This window comes from Parasteatoda tepidariorum, chromosome 3 (assembly GCF_982258835.1).
Source record: "Parasteatoda tepidariorum strain Cologne lab strain chromosome 3, Ptep-v5.0, whole genome shotgun sequence".
Lineage (NCBI taxonomy): Eukaryota > Metazoa > Arthropoda > Arachnida > Araneae > Theridiidae > Parasteatoda > Parasteatoda tepidariorum.
The window spans coordinates 118272744-118294805 of NC_141757.1; positions in this window are offsets into that span (position 1 = coordinate 118272744).

Consider the following 22062-nt stretch of genomic DNA (forward strand, 5'->3'; position numbering starts at 1 on the left):
GGAAAACAGATTCAATTTTTCGCTCGTAGCTTTACGTTCTATATTACAAATCACTTTTGTTTCTTTACATTCAAGTCTGACAAGTCTTGAATATGAGATCTTGTTTTGGGCGCTTAAAACATGATGATTGTTATTTCCTATTTAGATATTTTTCTAGCGAATGAAGTTTTTAATCAATTAATGTTGTATAATTCTATTTTTTTTATTTAGAAATTTCTATGCTTCTTGAAAAAATTTTGTCTAAAATTAAATACTGATTTAAAGAACATAATCTATTTGCTACTAGTATTATTGAAATGTGAATTTCTGCTATTGAAATGTAGATTCATAAGAAGAAATAAATGCCGATCAAAAGTATGAGGTATTTTACTGGCGTAATATGATACGCATATAGACATAAAAAAATCTGGTAAAATTATCGAACTTTTTTTTTTGACATCTCTGATTAAAAAAAAGTAAAACACAATTCTAGGAATAAAAAATAGACGGTACTGAACTCTTCCTTCTGTAATTTTTCCGTGTGTGTTTTAGATTTACCGGAAATTCCAGTTTTCTAAATTATAGTTCTTATTACCCCACATTAAGTAAAAATAAAAAACTGAAAACTAAATTTTACCGAATGGAAAGAATGCCATGCTCTAATGTATCATATTTACAAACAAACAGCATGATTATAAAACCGTATATTATTGTTAATTTAACCAAGAGTCATTATCAAAGCTCTTTAGTAAAAATCATCAACTTTCGAAAACTTAATGCAAAGCTGTGCAATAATTACAATAAAATTATGTATTACATTTATAGTTGTCTATAATTTAAATAAGTTAAAAGCAAGCCGAGTTGCTTTGTACATTTTTAAACGATATGTTTACTATTTACGCATTAAAAGAATTTTCTTTGAATGATATAATCATTTATTGTCATAAGAGAATTGTGGAGTATGCGTTTGCAAGAATCTGTTAAGAAATGAAAAAAAAAGTTTAAATAGTTTAAAAGAGAAAGAATTTTAGTAATATTTGAAAATTTGTAATAATATAGAAATATTAGTAAATATTCCAAAACTTATCATTATAATCCATCATTTATGCTAAGGTTTATTTTTATTGCATTTATTACAAAAAGTAGATCAAGATAAGAAAAAAACTAAAACCTATGTCTGATAAATAATTCATTAGAAGTAATTATCTAGACGGATTGATAAGTACAAGCCATTTTCTTTTCACACAAAATTTAATCCCAAATGTGGCTGAAAATTCAATCCTTTTTTCCGTTATTTCAAACTTTCTTTTCTGTTGCATTTATTTTGAGGAACTTCAGATAAATTGGAATTTTACTCTTGATTAAACTAATGTAAAGCTCTAAAATAATTGTTATGCAACAATTTGTTACATATATACACTTGAAGTTGAATAGCGTGCAGTGTTCCTTTTTAATGTTAAAAAAGAAATCTAGAGAAAATGCTTGAATGAATTAGCTTTAAAAAGTTTTTCATTAATAGTTGAGAATTATTATGGTTCGAATCTTTTTTTCCGAGCTGCCAATTTAAGAACTAATCTAAAACCTATCATTGTGATCCATTATTTAAATTTAAATTAAAGGTTTGATTTATAACGCATTTTATTAGAAAGAAATCAAGGATAAGAAGTTTAAAACTCCAGTCTGATAAGTAAGCTATAAGAAGCAATTATCTAGACGAATTGATAAATACAAGCCATTTTCTTATCACACGTGACTTAGTCCCAGGTGTAACCACTGACTGAAAATTTAATCCTTTTTCCCGTTACTTCAACTTGTGTCAAAAACTCTTTTCCGCTGCTTTCATATTTATGAAGTAGAGATATATTGGATTTCATTTTTGATAGTTTCTCCGTCTCTCTCTCTCTTTTTTTTTTTTTTTTTTCTTTTTTGCAACTTTGGGAAACTTCTCAGAAACGATTCGGCAAAACAGAAGTAACTGATAAATTATGTAATTTAATCTGGAAACGAAAGGTATCGGAGCAGCAAGAAGATTTGAAAATTTATTTTTAAATAAATAAATGGTAGCGGGAATATCAAATAATTTATTTTATATTTACTTAGATAACACTTAACATAATTAAAATAAAGAAGCAATGTAGAGGATATTTTTGTTAAAAATATTTGTAATAGGTATAGCTAAATGGAGGCGAAAACTTCTAATTATTTAGAATGAATGTTGGATCCTTAATAGTCATTTTGCTTGAATGTGGGCTACAAAAATATTTCATTTTTGTAAATTAGTATTTTGCGAATATAATTGAGTATTTATAACACCAAATGGCACTCTGTCTAGATTAGTGTTTTTAATTTTAAAGTTTTTTGGTTTAATATAATATTGATAAAAAAAATGAAAGATCTTATTTCTATGAGGCTGTATTTCATACACATAATGGAGTTTTGCACAATGGTGCATTTTTAATGAATGCTTCCAAAGACAACAGTTTTTAAATAAATGTTTGTTAAAAGAGACCACTTTGAAAGACAGTACTTCGCAACTATAATAGACAATTTATTATGCACCATTTCAGATTAATGTTTTTAATGTTATAGTTTTTATTTTAATTTAATGATGATTGAGAAGGAAATATTGCATTTTCATCTGGTAGTATTTCCTATACACAATGGCGATGTCATTATGCATAATTGTGACCAATTGCTTTAAAATTTAAGTTGTTTTTTTTTTGATTGAATACTGGTTAAGGGACAAGTGCTTCCTTTTTGTCAGCTAGATTTATTGTACAATGCACAAAAAAAGGTATCACCCTAAATAACTTTTGATCTAATGATCGGATCACGTTTCAAAACTCATTCTTAATGGTGAAAAGGGGGTGATCTCAAATATGCTAAATAACTAGCGCAAACTATATTTTGTGTTGCAAAATCAGATGCAAAAACGTGCTTTATCTGAATAAACATACCCTTTTTTCATCTTAATAAGGCTTCTCAACACCGAAATATAGGGGGTAGCCGCAATCTGGGAAATATAGTGCCCATAGTTTGGTCGGGAGATTTTCTTAGGCGAATTGAAAATTTTTTGGGGATTAGTATAAAATTCCTTTACCCAAAGATAATTATATGCAACAAATTAATTTGAGAAAAGATTTATTATTTTTTTATTTTATTTGATGATTGTGGAAAAAATTTTGAATTGTAAGGATTGCAACTTTTTACATCTTTTTAAAGTATGTAAATTAACATTGCAGCATAAATTTGAACGGAATCGAATTTTAAAAAAGTTGCATACATAAAATTCAATTCTCAGGCACTATTCAACCGATTTCACTCAAATTTTAGATTTTGTCATGTGAAATTAAGTACTTTAAAAAAAATGTAAAGAATTGTATGCCTTACAATTCGAAATTTTTTCGACTATTAATAAAAAAGAATAAATATTTCCTAGGATTTATATTTTGCATGGGATTGTTTTTGAATAAACGAGTTTTATAATTGCATAAAAAAAATTTCATTTCACTTAAAGAGTTTTCAAGATATGACGAAATGTGCAAAAAGCAAAGCTAACATTAAGAGGTCCGGGATCGCTCTCCTGATCAAACTATGGGGAACATTTTTCCCTGATTGCTGCTACCCCCAATATTTTTGAGGTCAAAAACCCGAATCCGTTGAAAAAGAGGTATATCAAAAAAAGTACGATTTTGTGTCCGATTTCGTACTAATTTAAAATATCGTCCGTATATTTGAGGTCATCCCGTCAAACCATTAAGAAGGAGTCCAAGAATGTGAAGATTCGATCATTAGGGGTAGTCCATTTTTTTATTTTTTATTTTTAACACTGTAAATTATGAAGTTTATATTAAGCATAATGGTCTTTTTCTGCATTGCCTCGGAAATCCAGGATGGGCCTAACTTGTTCTCTAATTATCCTATCTTGTCCTCTTTCCTATCTTGTATTCTACAAAAAAGTGTTCCTCAGATTTTTATCCACAGTACCAGTGCATGTCTTTCTCAGTCGTTTAATCACCATCTCATTTTTAGTCTAACTTTTCTTTTAGTGTCCCATGCATAATGGTGTCTATAATAATAAGTCGGACACGTTTTTGTAAATATTTTAGTTTCAGATGTGATATCATGTATCAATATTTCACACTTATACTGTAAATAAACAATTAATTATACTGTAATAAACAATTAATTAATTAAACAACCGATTAAGTGTACATATAGCTCAGCTTCAATTCAAACATCACTATTTATACGGTTTCGATACTCTATAAGCGATGCTAAACAGCTAATCCATGCAATAGATACATCCCTGTCGCGGTGGCTCAGGGGATAGAGAACTCGCTTCCCAATGAGCTGATCTGTCTTCGAATTCCAACGATGACTGGTCGTTATGAATTCCGCATCCCACTCGCACTGCATCACAGTGCTGACGTAAAATATTCTCAGTGGTAGACGGATGATGGGTTAGAGTCCCCTTACCATCAGGCTAACCATGGAAGATTTTCGCAGTTTTCCTTTCGATGTGACGCAAATAAGGGTTAGTTCCTTCAAACAATTTCTACACAAAGGCAAGTTTCTCCCAATAACTGATCAAAGAGTTCCCTTGTCTTCTGAATTGGGTTCAAAGTTACAAGGCTACGGAGTTGAACTCTGGTATTAGTAAACTCAAAATTGGGTGAACTGTTCAATGACGGTTATAAAATAAAATAGACATATCCGAAACCAGAATCTTGAAATTTCGCAATTATTTTCTCACGCAATAGTGATGTTTGCAAATAATAATGATGCTTGGCAATAACAAAAGCAGCTTTCTCACCTGCAATAAATGAAGTATAGTCACAAATAATGAATTATATCAATTCGCAAATAATAAATTACATCAATACGCAAAATTTAATAATACTCCCAAACTAATAATGACTCTGGAAAATAGAAGAGGAAGAATACGCATAACTTCAGACATTTTAATGCCTATGAGATGACTGTGATTTTTTCGAAAGCGTCGTTACCCTTAAAAAATGACTTGGGACCCACTGGGGGAGGTCGTGCAGTTTTCGTAATCCTTCTTTTAAAAATAACACGTAAGTTCCAAGAACTCTACTAGTTGGATATAGAGTTGAATACAGAGTTTAATTTCACAAGAAATGACATTAACTGCACTGCACTTAGTTTTAAGAATATTTGAAATTGAACGTTTTGATGTTTGAAAGTGATCGTTTTAATATTTTGATTTAAACGTTCTAAAGTTTGAAGTTAAACGTTTTAATCTTTGAAGTTCAACGCTTAAATGCTTGAAATTGAAAGTTTTAATGTTTTGAAGTTCAACCTTGCATTGTTTCAGTTAAACGTTTTAATGGCTGAAATTCAACATTTTAATATTTTTTTCTCCTTATCTATGCAAGGACAAAAGATTATTGTTTCACACCTTGACTATAAAATACTTTCTTTTCAAACTTTTCTTTTGTTTTAAAAACCTACAATTTGTATTTGTTATACGCATATAATTTCAAACTTCTGAAACCAAATTTATAAATGAACTATTTTTAAAAAAATATCAATTTAATTACTGTTCACCGATGCATGCATTACATGAAAATTTTAACAAAAAAGTTTTGTAATTTGATAAAAATAATTTCAAACTTACGTAAAGCATGATAAAATGAAGGAACAAAATTTAAGTTGATGTTTTTACTAATCTCAAGATTTTTTTACCATCATTTTTATACATAAGACTTTTCTCCTGAAAATAAAATGATTTTAATATAAAAAAAATTATGAATAAAATAAAAATTGAGAGCGTTTAATATTTTCCCTTTATAATGAGATATTGAAAACAAGTTTACCTAAGTTCTTGATTTGCATAATAACGTTGTTTGCATTGTAAATTAAATGAGATGAGCTTCGATAAAGCTTTTTCTTTCCACTCACAATTTTCACCTTTTTTTCTCGCCAAATCCTTAGAAAAATATTAAATTTTTTTATTCGATTTTAGACTTTAAATTTAATCTTACTCCGAATAAAATAAAATAAAAATAGATTTAATTAAAAAGATCATGTTAAACGCATTACACTATATTTTTTTAATCCCAGCTCATTAAAGTATATCCTTTTAATCATCATACAAGTTTTAATTAAACAGTTTTGTTTGCTTATATTTTATATGAGGACACTTATTTTCTTATTTTTTGGAACATTTCACTTTAAGTTCCTTAAGCAATTGTAGTAAAAAATTTAGAAACAAAAACTAAACTTTTTTAAATGTAAAAATTATAAAACATGAATGTTATTGAAAAAAGATGAAGATAAAAGTAATATATTGAATGAAAAAATGTTAAATGCGCCTAATTAGCTTGCAGGATTTTAAATTTAGTAAAATTATGAACTTTTTAAAGAGTAATGATGTATCAACTAGACAAATTTTAATTTTTAAAAAGTAATGATGACTCCTAAACTTTTATTCCAGATTCCTTCACTAAAAGTTTGTAATTATAATAGTTGCCCAATATTGTTAAAAATAATAAAATAGCTTAACTTGTAAAAAATTCCAAATCAAATTATGATATAAAACAACGACACTTTAAGTGCATCAACCATAAAATCCATTTTACCGAAAAATCCATTTTTTTCGTAAAATATATTACCGTAACGTTAACAGTAATAATTAGAGTGTTTCAAGGATTTTATGGTGAAAAGTACCAGCAACCCTGAATGCTAATGCTCTTAACCGTATTTTGATCTGTTTTTTTTTTTTTTTTTATTTTACATATAAATATATATATAGTGTATTAGTGTAGTATTTAGAAACTGGTCAAGCACCCCAGTGAGAATCCTTTGAAAAGGTTAGTAAGAGAACATGTTAAATTCTATTTTGAAAACACTCAATTATCAACTGCGGTTATGAATAACTGTTAGGTTATTTCATTTTTCCTCATAATGAAAATGGTTCAAAATCTCAATAGGAAGAAAAACCAAGTTCTTTAAAAAAATTAGAAAACTTTTTTGTGGGGGGGGGGGAATTTATTTTTTAATTTTCATTATGTGAAGAGTTAGTTCATTAATGATAGTTTGGGCTGATGAAAATATCCAAAATACTCAGGATTATTCATTAATATTAAGGATTTTAATTTTTCTTTGACCGGAAAAATTTCGGAAAATCGTTGCAAAGATTTTTTTTTTCAAAGTTCTTTATCCTGGGAAAATGAATGTCACAATTTGAGTTTTGTTTTGAAGTGTTAGATTAAACATAGACACAAAATAATTAGCATGGAGGACGATGTTTGAACATGGACAAAGCTTACCCCAACAATAATGAATAACTCTTATAAGTTCACATCAGTTATGAACAGTTCTTACAAACTCACAACAATTATGAATATTTCTTACACTATAAAAATTATGGTGTAATATCTCTCCGAATATGATGTTGAACAATCCCGACAATTCTGTGAAAAATAACACTTCTTTCCGGGTTTAAGCCAAATCTAGCGTTTCCATACGATTATATACACTTTTTAAGGTCTAATTTAAATCTTAACACTTAAAATAGAATAATCTTACTTGCTTTAATACCATGCAATAATGTTTTTCACGTTTAATGTTTTTCACCAATGTTGGCGCGCTTTGAATATCAAAAATTCAAGACAAGCCAAGTAGATTATCGCGAGTAGTTTGCTTGCATTATGGAAGGAACTTGAGAGAGTTGGCTGTTATTTTCAACTTTTGTTTTCATCAACAGAAACAAAAATGTGCCTTTAAGTATGCTTTATTTTATAATGATTTTATGCTGTGTAGTATCTTTTCGCTTCTGTTCTGTTTAGCCTGTTCGAATGCATACCAAGATTTTCATTGTTGTACGAGTATGTTCGATTTACAAACTAATATAATTTTAAGAATCAGGGTGCATATACATTCTAAATTAATGATTATTACTTCATACTGTATCAGGGAAATAACTTTGCTGACTCGAATGTGTATCGTATCTTACTGGAATCATAAATTTCAGTGTTACAGAATAACAATAATACTGATAGCTATTTTACACCAAGTACTGTAAGGGACATTGTTGTTGTAAAATACTGGATCCAAAAGTTATGTAATGCATTTCACTACACCACTTTGGTGTAAAGTAGTTGCCACCATTTTTGGTATTGGAATAAGCTAAATTGTTTTAAAAAACAAACACAAATTCGCAACAGCTATGAATTATTCTTATAAACTCACAACAGTTATTTATAACTCTTACTAACCCACAACTGTTATGAATGACTCTTACAAACCCACAACTGTTATGAATAACTCACAACTTCTATGAATAACTCTTACAAATACAACTGTTATGAATAACTCTTACAAATACAACTGCTATGAATAACTCTTACAAATACAACTGTTATGAATAACTCTTACAAATACAACTGTTATGAATAACTCTTACAAACCCACAACATTTATGAAAAAACATAATTTCATTCGATAAAAAACAATATTTCTGGTAACGGAAACACCTTCGAAAAAAACCTTTATCTTGCTCTTAGAAGTCTTTGAAATAATGCTTTTTTCAGTAGAAAAAAGGCTTTTAGACCTTATGATGTTTCTATGAATCGTTAATCGATTTTTATCAAATTCTCTAAAATAGCATTTATAATGTTTACGTTCTATTCCCTGAGAATGTCATTCGTACCAAAGCAAAAAAGAAAGAAAAAAAATAGTATAAAAATAATTTAATGCAAATATCCAGACAATCGCTTGAAATATTAAATTATGCTTAATGAAAGTATTTGAAAGCGATACCTAAATTTTAAAAAAATTTGATTAATTGACAATGTGAAAAAAAGAATTTGATCAAGATGGAGAAAAAAAATCTCCGATACAACTAAAAACGTCTTCATAGTAACTGGCAATGTAATTCTTTCTAGTTTAAAAAATTTATAAAATTAAAATTGTTCACTCTAAACAAATTCAAGTAACTTCAAATTTTAAGCTTCAGTCTTTAACAAACATTAAAGTAAGCAGCTTAAGTATTTAAAATTATAATACATTAAGTCAGTTTACAAACGTTCTTTAATCTTATTAAGATTTTATTAAAATCTTATCGTTTACTCATTTCAACATTTTTAACTATGGATGAATGCCTGTAAAAAAAGAGTAATAAATAAATAGAGCAAAGTTTGAAAACTTTTATATCTAGTTGATCCCCCTAAACTGTTAATGAAGAATAATAATTGTCAAATACATTAAATATTTTTTTACAGTAATGGTAATTAAATGCTTTTATAATATTCTCTTATTGGTTTTGCTTATACAATAGATAATGCCTGTTTCAACTTTATCGATAATTCAGAGCGATAAAAAAGTTCTGGAAGATTATAAAATAATTTGGATCTCATACGGCACCCTGGCGATTTTTCAACTTGGGAGGACGAAAGAATTATGAAAAAAGGTTTTAAAAAGCATATGGTAGGAAATAATGTAAAATATAATGGTACACCTCTTACTGTCAGATTAAATGATAAAAATGGTATCAGGATGGTGAAAATAGTAGTGTACTGAGAAAAAAATATGGTCAAAAATACCAGATTGTGGTAAACTTTACCGTGCTTCTAGCACTAAGAGAACACCAGTAAAACTTGATAATTTTTACGTAAAAGCTATAATAATTATTTTTGTAAAATTAACAATAAAAAATTTTTATGATGTGTGATAAAATTTTATAAAGGAGATAAATTTTGGTAATTTTATCACAATAGCTTAGAGCATGACATAAAAACCCTTTATTCAGTTAAATTTACTTTTCAGTTTTGCATTTCTGACTAAATGCGTGATAATAAGAATTATAATTTTAAAAACCAGTATTTCAGGTAAACTGTTAACACATGAACAAAGACTTTTTACAGATTTATGAGTTTTTACCCGAATTTTAACCTTTTATTACCAGAATTATGCTTTTTTAAACAATAATGTCCTTACTATGCAGCGAGGTAATTTTACTGGAATTTTTTCCTCCGTGTAGTAATCAGGATGAAAACGACGCAAAATTTAGCAAATTGTATTATAAAATCCTAACAAGTTAGCTATTCAGCTTCACTATACGTACTCTGCAAATCTGGCAGTGAAATTTACATCAAATTGCAAGACCATGACTTAAAAATTCAGAAGAGAAATCTCGACTACTGCTCAGTATTTCGCAGTGAGCTAATAGCCATTGATGAAACCCTTGACTCTCTTGTGTTTCTTCCCCGTGGAAACGACATATGGGTTCTGTCTGATAGCAGAAGTGCAATACAGCTCTTGACCAATTGTCAAAGCGTGAGAGATAGTGCTGGAGTGTCAATACTCAAAAAGTTAAAACGCCTTTCCATTTCACATCAGATTCATCTGCAGTGGATTCCTTCCCACGTCGATCTTGAAGGAAACGAGATTGCGGACACTTTGGCTAAAGCTGGTGCTTGCAAGGCCTCTGCACCCCTCACCTTTTTGGAAATCTTTTCAAAAATAAAACACAAAATCGAGACCACTTGGAATGTCCCCCCAAAGCACTCATGGTATTAGTGTTCTCGACCTGGAGGCTCCCTGGCCCAAAGTTTCAATAGACAGGAACAAACTATTCTTGCCCGCTTTCGAAGTAGTCATTTTAAATCAATGAAATTTTCGGAAGGATCCAAGAACTGAAATTTGCACCAACTGTTCTTCAGACCAGGCTTCGCCTCACCACATCTTCACCTGCCTAGGGCTCGCCAAGCAGGATTTAACAGATGATCCATTGCCTATTTTGGATTTCTTGAGGGTTTATAACGTCATGGACCTGGTCCAGCACTGCTGGCCAATAGGGACGTGCAACAACAACAACATACATAATCTGGCGAAATATACAACAAAGAAAAAGCACAAAGATTTCTCTGCCTTCTCTTGCTTTCATTATCGCTTTTTAGCGTCGCCACTGGACGTATATCGTGTTAACTACGTATTTATATTTTTACTGCGAGAATTACGCTTTAATTTTAAGAAAAATAAGATGTCAATAAAAAATTTCGAAATACTGTTATTTTAACTGTAATCATGAGATCTTTATATAGTTTCAATACTCTAATTGAGCCTATACCTTATAACACCTTTTAAACAAACTTTTATACCATTTCGTCTGACGGTCAGAATGTCAAATTTCGGCAAAATTATTTTATAATCACCTGATATCTTAAAATACATAAACATAATAAAATCCTAAATATTAGCCTAAAAGCTTCAAGTATTTTGTAAATCAGTTACAAAAATCTATTTTATTTAAATTTAGTTTTCAAAGAACACCTCCCTTCGAAAGCATGATGTGATTAAAACACAAACAAGTCAAATTAGCTTAATAAACCGAACACTGCTTATTTTACTCTTCTTTGATCTAATAAAAAAAGGTTGAAATTTACTGTTAAGCAAAAAAAATTTAGAAACGACCTTTTAGTGCCCTGATACTTACTTAGCTAATGAATAAGTACACGTTTCTTAAAAAAGTTAAATCAATCCGATCACTAAAAAGACTTTAAAAATCAGCAAACAGCTTTCTTTAACACCTTTTAAAAATACTTTTAAGTGCCTCTTTTAGTAAGATCCCAACTGAGGATAATTTATTACAACAATAAAGTCGAAACAAAAAAAGATAAAAACTTGATCTTAAACATTGTTATTGCTAAGATAGGTCGTAATAATAAACCGATATTTAAAACACTTCACTTTTATTTTTCAATTTCAGTTTTACGAAGGCTTTTATAGTTTTACACAAAAGTTTAATTAGTAATTTGTTTTCGAAATAATTATTTTAAAAACCGAACTATTTTTTTCCTTTATAATATAAATCACAGAGATGTCTTATTAACCAAAATGGTTATCGCACATGAAAGGGATTTTTAAATTTACATAGGGATTAATCATGGGGATTTTTTTTAATTCATATGAATATTTTAATGTCATGTAGATTAATCCGATGAATTTTTTAATTTTATAGGGATTAATCAGAGATATTTCTTTAAAATTTCTTTGAAATTTATAGAGATTAATCATGGAGATATTTTAAATTTATCTGAATATTTTAATGTGATATAGATTAATCAGTGGGATCTTTTAATTTCATAGTGATTAATCAAGGAGTTTTTTTTTTTAATTCATCGTTTTTAATTTTCGTGATATTTTTTATTTTACGCATTTCTTTAAAATGGTTATTGCACACGGATATCCTGTGGGTAACATTTCTAAAGGAATATTTTGAATAAAATTATAATTTTCATGAACTAAACTAATGGAAGAAACTAAATTCTTTGTTTTTTAATATCGTGTTTGATTTTTCTTTACTATCAAGTTTTTTTTTACATTTTCCAAATATATTATTTTAACTTTCAAATATATATGACTCTCTAATAGCAGTATAACATAATCCCTCGTTGGTAGAAAAACTTACCAATTTTTCTTTTTATTTTCATTACTTATTTACGCGCAAATAGCAAAAATACGTCTATATGATTCCTAAATGATTAAATCACCCCAAAACATCACCATAAATTCTATATAATCTCAAAGATAAAGGTTTTGAATTTTTCTTGTCAGTTGGAAAAAAAACTAAGATATCAAAGTTGAGGTACAAAAAGATGATTTAATGCATTCATAACTATCAAAACTATTAACTATTCAAAAAATATATATGGATGTAAAATCTCTTTGAAAACCTTTTGTCAAAAAAAAAATGAAAGCAAAAGCTTTAAAGTTTTCTGAAGCCTTGTAAATGTTTTACCGCAGTTTTTAGTTTTCAAGGCTTTTTGGAATTTGTTTTATAGATTACAGTACTTTTTTTTCAATATTTTCAAAATTATGGTTGTTTTTCGAAGGCTCCGTCGTAATTAAAAATTATGCTTTTGCGAATAATATCCTATTGTTATAACTGTCGTAAGTTTGCCAACTGTTACTCGTGACTGCTAGTTCAAGTTTAGCCTATCTATAGCCAGCCCTGTCTTCATTTATTTTGAAAATGGTGCAAAACGTCAATATGGAGAAAAGTCACAGTTTTGAGAAAATGAAAAGAGATCGTGACAAATTTTTAATTATTTAAAAACTTACTCCAATGCTGCCTTACCTAGGCTCATAAAAATTTGCAAAAACTGAGAATTAGGCAGTGCTTAAGTAATAAGTGAGTTGAAATAAGTGAGAATAAGGTAAGGCTTGGGAGGAAATGTCGCCAAATTGGCAATTTTTAAAAAAGTTGAATAACTTTTTGTCTGTCTTAAGATATTTCTCTGTTCTAAAGCCCAGATAATTCATCACGGCAAAATTATATATATATATATATATATATATATATATATATATATATATATATATATATATATATATATATATATATATATATATATATATATATATATATATATATATATATATATATATATATATATATATATATATATATATATATATATATATATATATATATATATATTATGTATATATATTATATATATATATATATGTTATGATTTTGCTACTCGCTTTATAGTCCCCCCTTTTTAATGTTTTTTCTTTTTATTTTATTTTATTATCTGTTTTTACATGTTATTTTTACTTTTTATGATCTAATTTCATGTTGTTGTTTTATAAAAAAATTTTTGAGTGCTCCTCACACTATTGTATTAATATATTTTGCTTTGGCTTTATTGATACAATATCAGAAAGCACTCTGTTTTGCGGATATAATCGTGTGGGCTGAAGAAAAGATTATATCTTTTTTTTTTCGGCTTTTTTTCCGGTTTTTTAATTAAAATTTCACATATTTATTTATTTATTTTTTTTTTATTTTTTTTTTAAATAATATGTTGTTTGTTATTTTTTTACTTATTATTTCCCACCCCCCTTTTTTTCATATGTCTTTAATTTTTCTTTGTTTTATTCTTCATTTTGAACTTATCTAATGAGTGCTGTTTACTTGCAGCTTAAGCGCAATAAATGATACTTATTGTTTTTCTTAACTTTCTTAGTGTTTTCTTGTATTTTTTTTATTTATTATATATATATATATATATATATATATATATATATATATATGATCATCATCACCATCATTGGCACGACAGCCCGTTGCGAGCCTGGGCCTTCCTCAGAAGCTTTTCCCATCCTACCCTTCTCCCAGCAATTAATTTCCAGTTCCTTACATTTAGGATGGAAAATTCCTCATCCACACAGTCTTTCCATCTCTTTTTGTGCCTTCTTCTTGACCTTTTATTGGAGGGGGTTGCATTAAAGACTCTTAATGCTGCTAGTTCTAGGCTCATTCTTACTGCATGCCCGGCCCATCTCATTCTACTTAGTTTAATAGATTTAATGATATCATCATTATTAAAGATCTTATATAGTTCAAAATTATGTCTTTTTCTCCAGTTGTTGTTATCGAGGATAGCACCAAAGATGGTTCGTAGGACCTTCCTTTCAAAGGTTGCTAATAACTTCTCTTCCCTTTTTGTTGAAGTCCATGTCTCTGAAGCATAAGTCAAAACTGACTTGATTAATACCTTATAAAGTAAAATCTTCGTCTTTCTTTTTATTAAGTGAGATTTCAATAATGATCTTAAACCATAGAAGCAGTGATTCGCTGGGATTATTCTTTTTCTGATTTCAGGATTAATGTCATTTTGATAGTTCATTTCTGATCCTAGATAAGTAAAAATTTTTACAGATTCAAATTTAATAGAATCTATTTCAAACAATTCAAGTATGGTTTTCATTGTACCACAACACATATATTTTGTTTTCTCCACATTCACTCTTAAGTTCATTTTTCTAGCTGATTTTTCCAGTGCCAAACAATTTAGAGATGGTTTTCATTGTACCACAATACATATATTTTGTTTTCTCCGCATTCACTCTTAAGTTCATTTTCCTAGCTGATTTTTCCAGTGCCAAACAATTTAGGGATGGTTTTCATTGTACCACAATACATATATTTTGTTTTCTCCGCATTCACTCTTAAGTTCATTTTCCTAGCTGATTTTTCCAGTGCCAAACAATTTAGGGATGGTTTTCATTGTACCACAATACATATATTTTGTTTTCTCCGCATTCACTCTTAAGTTCATTTTCCTAGCTGATTTTTCCAGTGCCAAACAATTTAGGGATGGTTTTCATTGTACCACAATACATATATTTTGTTTTCTCCGCATTCACTCTTAAGTTCATTTTCCTAGCTGATTTTTCCAGTGCCAAGCAGTTTTCACTCCGCGCAGTCCTCCATCTTCCGATGATGTCTACAAAGTCTACATCCTCGGCGTATGCCAAAATCTGCACTGATTTATTAAATATAGTACCTGTAGTATTTATGCCAGCATCTCTAATAACTTTTTCTAAGGCTATGTTAAACAGAAGACATGCTAATGCATCTCCCTGTCTAACTCCATTATAGATTTCGAAAGAAGTAGATAGTTCCCCCTGAATTCGTACCGTTGAAATGGTTTCAATGAGTGTGAGCATTACAAGTCTGATTAATTTTTATGGAATATTAAAATCAGATAGGGTCTTCAATACCTCAGTCCTATTAATACTGTCATATGCTGCCTTAAAATCCACAAATAAATGATGGGTCTCTATTCCAAATTCTCTACATTTCTCCAAAGTTTGTCGTAGGGTGAAGATTTGGTCAACTGTGGACCTTCCTTTTCGGTAGCGACACTGATAATCAGCAATGACGCTGTCTGCAATGGGAGACAGATGTTCAAATAGGATATTTGAGAAGACCTTATAGGCAACGCATAACAGACTTATTCCTCTATAATTGTGACAGTTCAATACATCCCCTTTTTGTGTATTGTACATAGAATACTCAACTTCCATTCAGTAGGCAATATCTCTCTCTCCCGACTAGATAGAATAATTTTCGAAATGTTGTTTACAATAGCGTTCCCACCATATTTTAAAATTTCAGCTGGGATATCATCTGGTCCTGCCGCTTTATTACATTTTAACTTGTTGATAGCGTCTTGCACTTCTTCCAGGGTTGGAGTGCCAACCAGTGTCTCATTAATATTGTTGACTGTCATAAAATTTAATTCACTTGACTCATTGGATTTAAGTAAATGGTCAAAGTGTTCAACCCATCTAACCATAATTTTATTTCTCTCATTAGTTCCATTTTCATCCTTACAAAGAGAAATCCTAGGTTTAAAGTCTCTTCTTCCCTCATTGATGACCCGATAAAAAACTCTGCTTTCATGGTTGGTCCTGAGAGATTCGACTTCTTTGAATTGGTTCTCCCTGTAAGCTTTTACATCCTTTTTTTTAAACAGTTGCTTGTTATTTTTTACTTATTATTTCTCCCCCTTTTTTCATATGTGTATAATTTTTCTTTGTTTTATCTTCATTTTGAACCCTTGTTTTACCTTCATTTTATATATATATAGGAAACATCACGTTGCTTCAAGTATAAAACACTGTTTTATTTTTCTTGGAGACAGAGCTTCGATAAACAGCGTTAAATCTTATTGAAAAAACATATAAACATTTTCACATAGGTTTACAGAGAGCTAAAAAAAAAAGACAACTAGAATTGAACAAGTGCAATATGAGACGACTCAGCAGTATTATAAAAGGCAGGCAAAATTTATTTTCCTCTAGTTACCATCCAGTGGAATCATGACTCTAGTCTTACAATCAATAAATGGGCCATGCTTTACTTGCTTCACTGTACTGACATCAGGATGCGTAGACCTACTAGATTACCATTGCCCAATGCACGCCCTCGAGCCACACGTTCTACCTTGAGAAAAGTAAATCCAAATAGGTTGCTTTTGGCTGCGTTAGGGTCTTTTAGCTGCTTTTGGAATTTTTAATACCTGCATCAATCTAAGATAATGAAATTCAAAACGCAGAGTTGATATGTAATCGTCGACATCTAACTATCATCCACGTGGAAATGGAGAGTACTAGCAAAACAACTACAGTTCTCCCTGATCCCGGTTAGCTGATGCCTGGTTGGATTAGTATTCTTCTGAAATCGGAGAATATGGCATCAGTCTCACGAAACCAGAAATTAGGCATGCTTGGTTAGGACTGTTCAAGATAACGGACGGACAGTTTAATCATGTTCTTTTGGCTGATTTTTGGAACTTTGGTCCCTGTATCAATTTAACTTAATGTGATTCCAAACGTTGAATTGCTGGTTGATCCCTTAAATTTTTTATCATCCATGTGCAAATGGAATACTGCGGAAAAACAACCGCATTTTTCAGAGTTTCCAGCTGGGCAGATATCTGGTTGGATCGATGTTCTTCTGAATTCTCTATGCTATAAATCGGTCACCTTAAAGCCTAAACCTAAATCTTATTGAGCACTTTTGGGATGTTTCAGAAAAAGGTGTAATGGCTCTTTGCAAACACTAGCGACTCTCACTGAATTATAGACAGGTATGCCCATGAAATACTTCTGCTAACTTGTTAAATCTATGGCTTGTCATGTGGCAGCTGATATATGTACAATTTTTAGGCAAGAGGAGGCACGAATTATTAACAACTTGATGTCCTTAATTCAGAAAAACTTCAATATATTTTGTTTCTCTATACTGAGTGTACTATTCCAAGGCATGAAATTTCCTCTCACCAGCTTATAATTGGTGACCCGAATATTTAGTGCTGACTAGCAAGATTTGTCGTATAAAATGTTGCGTTTTAAACAAAACTGCTGTATTTATTTCCGAATTTCAGGATTTTAGTCTGCTCGCTATAAATTCAGCTGTCACAATATCTCGTAGATAACATACAGAAACCTTTGCGCTGGGCGACCTTTGTGCTAAAATACAAACTAAGGCAAACAACGTTAAAAAGCACAAAAATATTTATAAAATATAGACAGCTGTTTCGGATGCTCAAAGGGCAACCGAAACAGCTGTTTCTTTCTGTTGCACTGATCACGGTAGCATCCGAACTATCTGTCTGTTTTTTATAAATATTTTTGCACTTTTTAACGTTGTTTGCCTTAGTTTGTGACAAACAGAAACTTTTAAAAACTAAGGCATTTATTTTAGACTTTCTTTAAATAGACCCCCAAATAGAGTTTGACCCTAAGGCTAAAACTGACAAATGGCATTATGGCATTTTAGTGCAGAAAGAACTTGAAATATACAAACAAGAAGTGTTAAAAATATTGAAACTTAATGATATTTGTATGATAATGGAGCTATTGAAACCTTATGGCAACCTTGTTTTAACTTAATATTATTATCAATCATTTTTATCAATATTATCATCAAATTATTCTTTTTTTTTTCTTTTTTTTTTAGTACCTACGTTTTTCTATGAATTTGATCACTACAAGGTTTGTTATGCTATATTGTTAACATTTTATGCTCATTTTTTTGTGAAAATGGTGGTGGGGAAAAATTTTAGTCTGCCCTGTACCTTCTGGAATGAAACTTCATGCCCGTTTTTTACTGAATTATATGTCTCAATCTATTTATATATTGTATAATTTCAAATTTAATTTTTTGACAATAATATAAATCACCAGGGTTTTTATTAGAATTCTGATATTATTAAATATATTAAGGAATTGAGATATAATTTCATTATTTGTGTTGTTGATAAAGCCTCTAATAATTTTTGCTTTATTTGCAAAAAAAATTTAAACATTTAATGAGTAAAGAATATGAAAACAATAACACTTTCGTCAAAATTAATAATTCTAAAAAAGAAATTGATTATAGAATTTTAGCTTTTTCCACGAAAATAGGATAAAAACTCAATAGTTTTAATTACCCTTATTTATTTCCTACAATTAAGCTCCACAAAACACCAGTTAAATTTAGATTTGTAACATGCAGTACTGGCTGTTATAATTCTGTTTTTGGTAAAAGACTTTTTAATTTTTTAAACATTATTTTAAATAAGATTATTTCAAATGATAAGCATTTTACTATTAATAACAACCAAGACGTTATTAAATTTTTAAATTACAATAATATTAATAATATTCTTACATGTGATTTTGAATATCTTTCCACGAGTATACCACACAATAGTTTAAAGAATATTTGTTGACAAATTTTTGATATTTATTTGATTAATGAAATAAAGAGGATTGGATAAGTTTATGTAATGTAAACATTTTCGAAAATTATCTTTTTAATGATATTTGTTTTTACAGACAAATTAAAGGTATTTCAATGGGTAGTTGTTATTCGAGTGATTTTGCTAATATTTTCTTACATTATTATGAACATAGATTTTGACATAATAATGAGAATATGAAAATATTTTCGATTGTACTGATTTTGATTTAATTAAAGATACTTATCCTAAAGAACTATATTTTTTAAGACTAATTTAGGAGATAATTGTGCCTATTTTTTAGATTTTGATATTAAACTTCTTAACAATAAAACTTTCATTGGATTATACGATAAAAGAAGGGATTTTCAATTTAGTGTAATTAGTTTAACACATTTCTATTCCAACCTTTACTTTAAGATTTTTAAGAATACTGTGATTAGTCAAATTCTTAGATTTAAATTTATCTGTAATAATAAAACAGATATTCTTTCAGTTATAGGCACTTTCAGGATTACCTTAGAGAATAATAACTTTCCTTTTAATTACTATAAATATGTTGTTTTAATTCAAAATATTTTAAAAGCGTTTAAATAGTTCAGCCGATATTGAAGCCCGCACAAATAGTCCTATGCTGGAAAATTTAGGATTTATTTTCCAAAGCAGATAGCACCACTTTTTAAAAAAAATTTCGCTCATTGAATATCTTTTTGTTTCATTTTTCAAGATATTCAGATAGGGGTCAGCACTTGATTTATTTATAATAATCTCTTACTGATTCGGCAATTTATATTTTATTTTGATTTGATTGATTATATTATTATCTAGCTGTAACTGTAACTATTTTTATTTATAAGTGGATGTATCATTTTTGAGTCTTGCTGTGTGTGCTATTAAGTTGTGTTTATTGGTTCATTATCTTTCTGTGCTTTTCAATTCTTATAATGATTTTCTCTTATTTGTCTATTCATTATGGGGCCTCGGGGCACTGTCAGTTTTGGTTTTTCCACTGACAACAGAAAGGCTCCTTTGTGTTGGCAGGCAGTGTGTCCTCTGATGAAGTGCTGTCTTGCCAACACACATATATTTTATTTCTATTGCTTTTTATTGCTTTTTCATGCTTTAATTGTTTGTTGTTGTTTTTTCAATATCTAAATTAAAATAAAGCAAATTTGGTTTTCGCTGCTTTATGCGCTTTTCCACTTTGATTTATTGTTTTAATTGTAAATTTGCATTTATGGCTTTCTCTGTATTTGTAAATTAGATTATTTTTGTTGCTTAGATATCTCAATCTATGTCACACATTTCAGAAGAGCCATGGTGGCTTCGGGGATAGAGCGTTGGCCTTCTAATGAGGTGTACCGGGTCTGAATCCCAGAGATGGCTGGTTGATTCGAATTGCACACCCGGCTCGCACCGATCACAATGCAAACGTAAAATATCGTCAGTGGTAGACGAATCATGAGTTAGAGATCCCTTTGCCATTAGGCCAACAGTGAGAGATTTCGTGGCTCTTTTCTCCATGTAACGCAAATGCTGATCAGTTCCATCAAAAAGTCTTCCACGAAGGCAAATTTCTCCCAATACCTAATCCAGGAGTTACATTGTCTTCTGTATTGGGTTCAAAATTATATGGTTACGGAGTTGAACATTAGTAGTCGTAAACCCAAAATTAGGTCGGCTGTTCAAGGACTGTTATAAAATACAAAACGAAACACATTAAATGAAATGAATCAATAATTAATGCATAAAAGCAAACATTTCTTCCTCTTATGTAATAAATGAAAATGTTTCGGCAACTTTTTGCAAAATCTAATTCGGTATACGTCATATAATATTACTGGCTTACATTGCATGAAAGAAGAATACTAAACTGCAAACTATATACATTTCTTAATAAAGAAAATACAGAACTATACTATTCCATCTTTACGAGACATTTCTGAAACGTTAATATTTTTTTTTAATAATGGTTGCATAAAATACAAATCAATTCTATATTTTTTTAGGAATAAATAAAAACGTTTCCATTACTTTTTGTGGTCATTTATGTTGCATTATGTACGGACTCAACATGAAAGAACAGTAATATAAGCATTTAAGAGATTTCTACAATTTTTGTGCCTCATAAAATGTTTAACAAGACATCATGCTTTTAATATACTTTTTTTTCTCATCCCATAAGAAAATATAAAATTATTAAATATCCATTAGAAAATATTTCATTTAAAATCTCAGAAATGAAACCTCGGCATTTTTTACTTATTCAAAGCTTTATTTACAAGTTTATACTTAAAAATCCCTATTTTCAATTATAATAGTTATTCTTTGTGTACAAAAATGAAAAAAAGTTAACTATTATAGAAGATGGTGATTTGCACCAACTCAACGAACATAAAGAAGAAAAAAAAATTAAAGTATTTTTTAATAATGAATAAAACCTAAAATTTTAAATTAATTATGTCACATATATTGCAACTAATAATTTTTAAATGAAATATACTGCATTGAAACATTCGTTTACTTTAATTAATAAAAAAACATAATTTTAAATAGTAATCTGAAACTAAAATATTTCAAATAGCATTAATGAATAATTTTTTTAAAAATTAACTAAACTTCAAAACTCAAAGGAACCAATTATAAATTAAATGTTGTTTGATATCTAATTTACTAGCAAAAAAAATCAGTTTTTCTACTGATCGGTATTATATACTTCAATTGAATACAAATAAAATATCAAAATTATTAGAAAAATTTCAGATTACAACTTTCGGTAATAAGGTATTGGAAAAATGCTTCAAACAATTAATTTTTAATGAAGTAAAACTGAAACTTTATATAAAATTACAGTTTTATTATTTTCCGTAAAGCATGTTTTTATTTTATTTTTTTCATTTCGCTTTAGATGTTAGATATATTCACGAAAAGAAATCTCATATTTAAATATATTTATTTTCCAATTAATAGAAAAGTTTAAAAATTGCTTTTTTGCTCTATCAAATAATCTTATTTAAATTTTTAC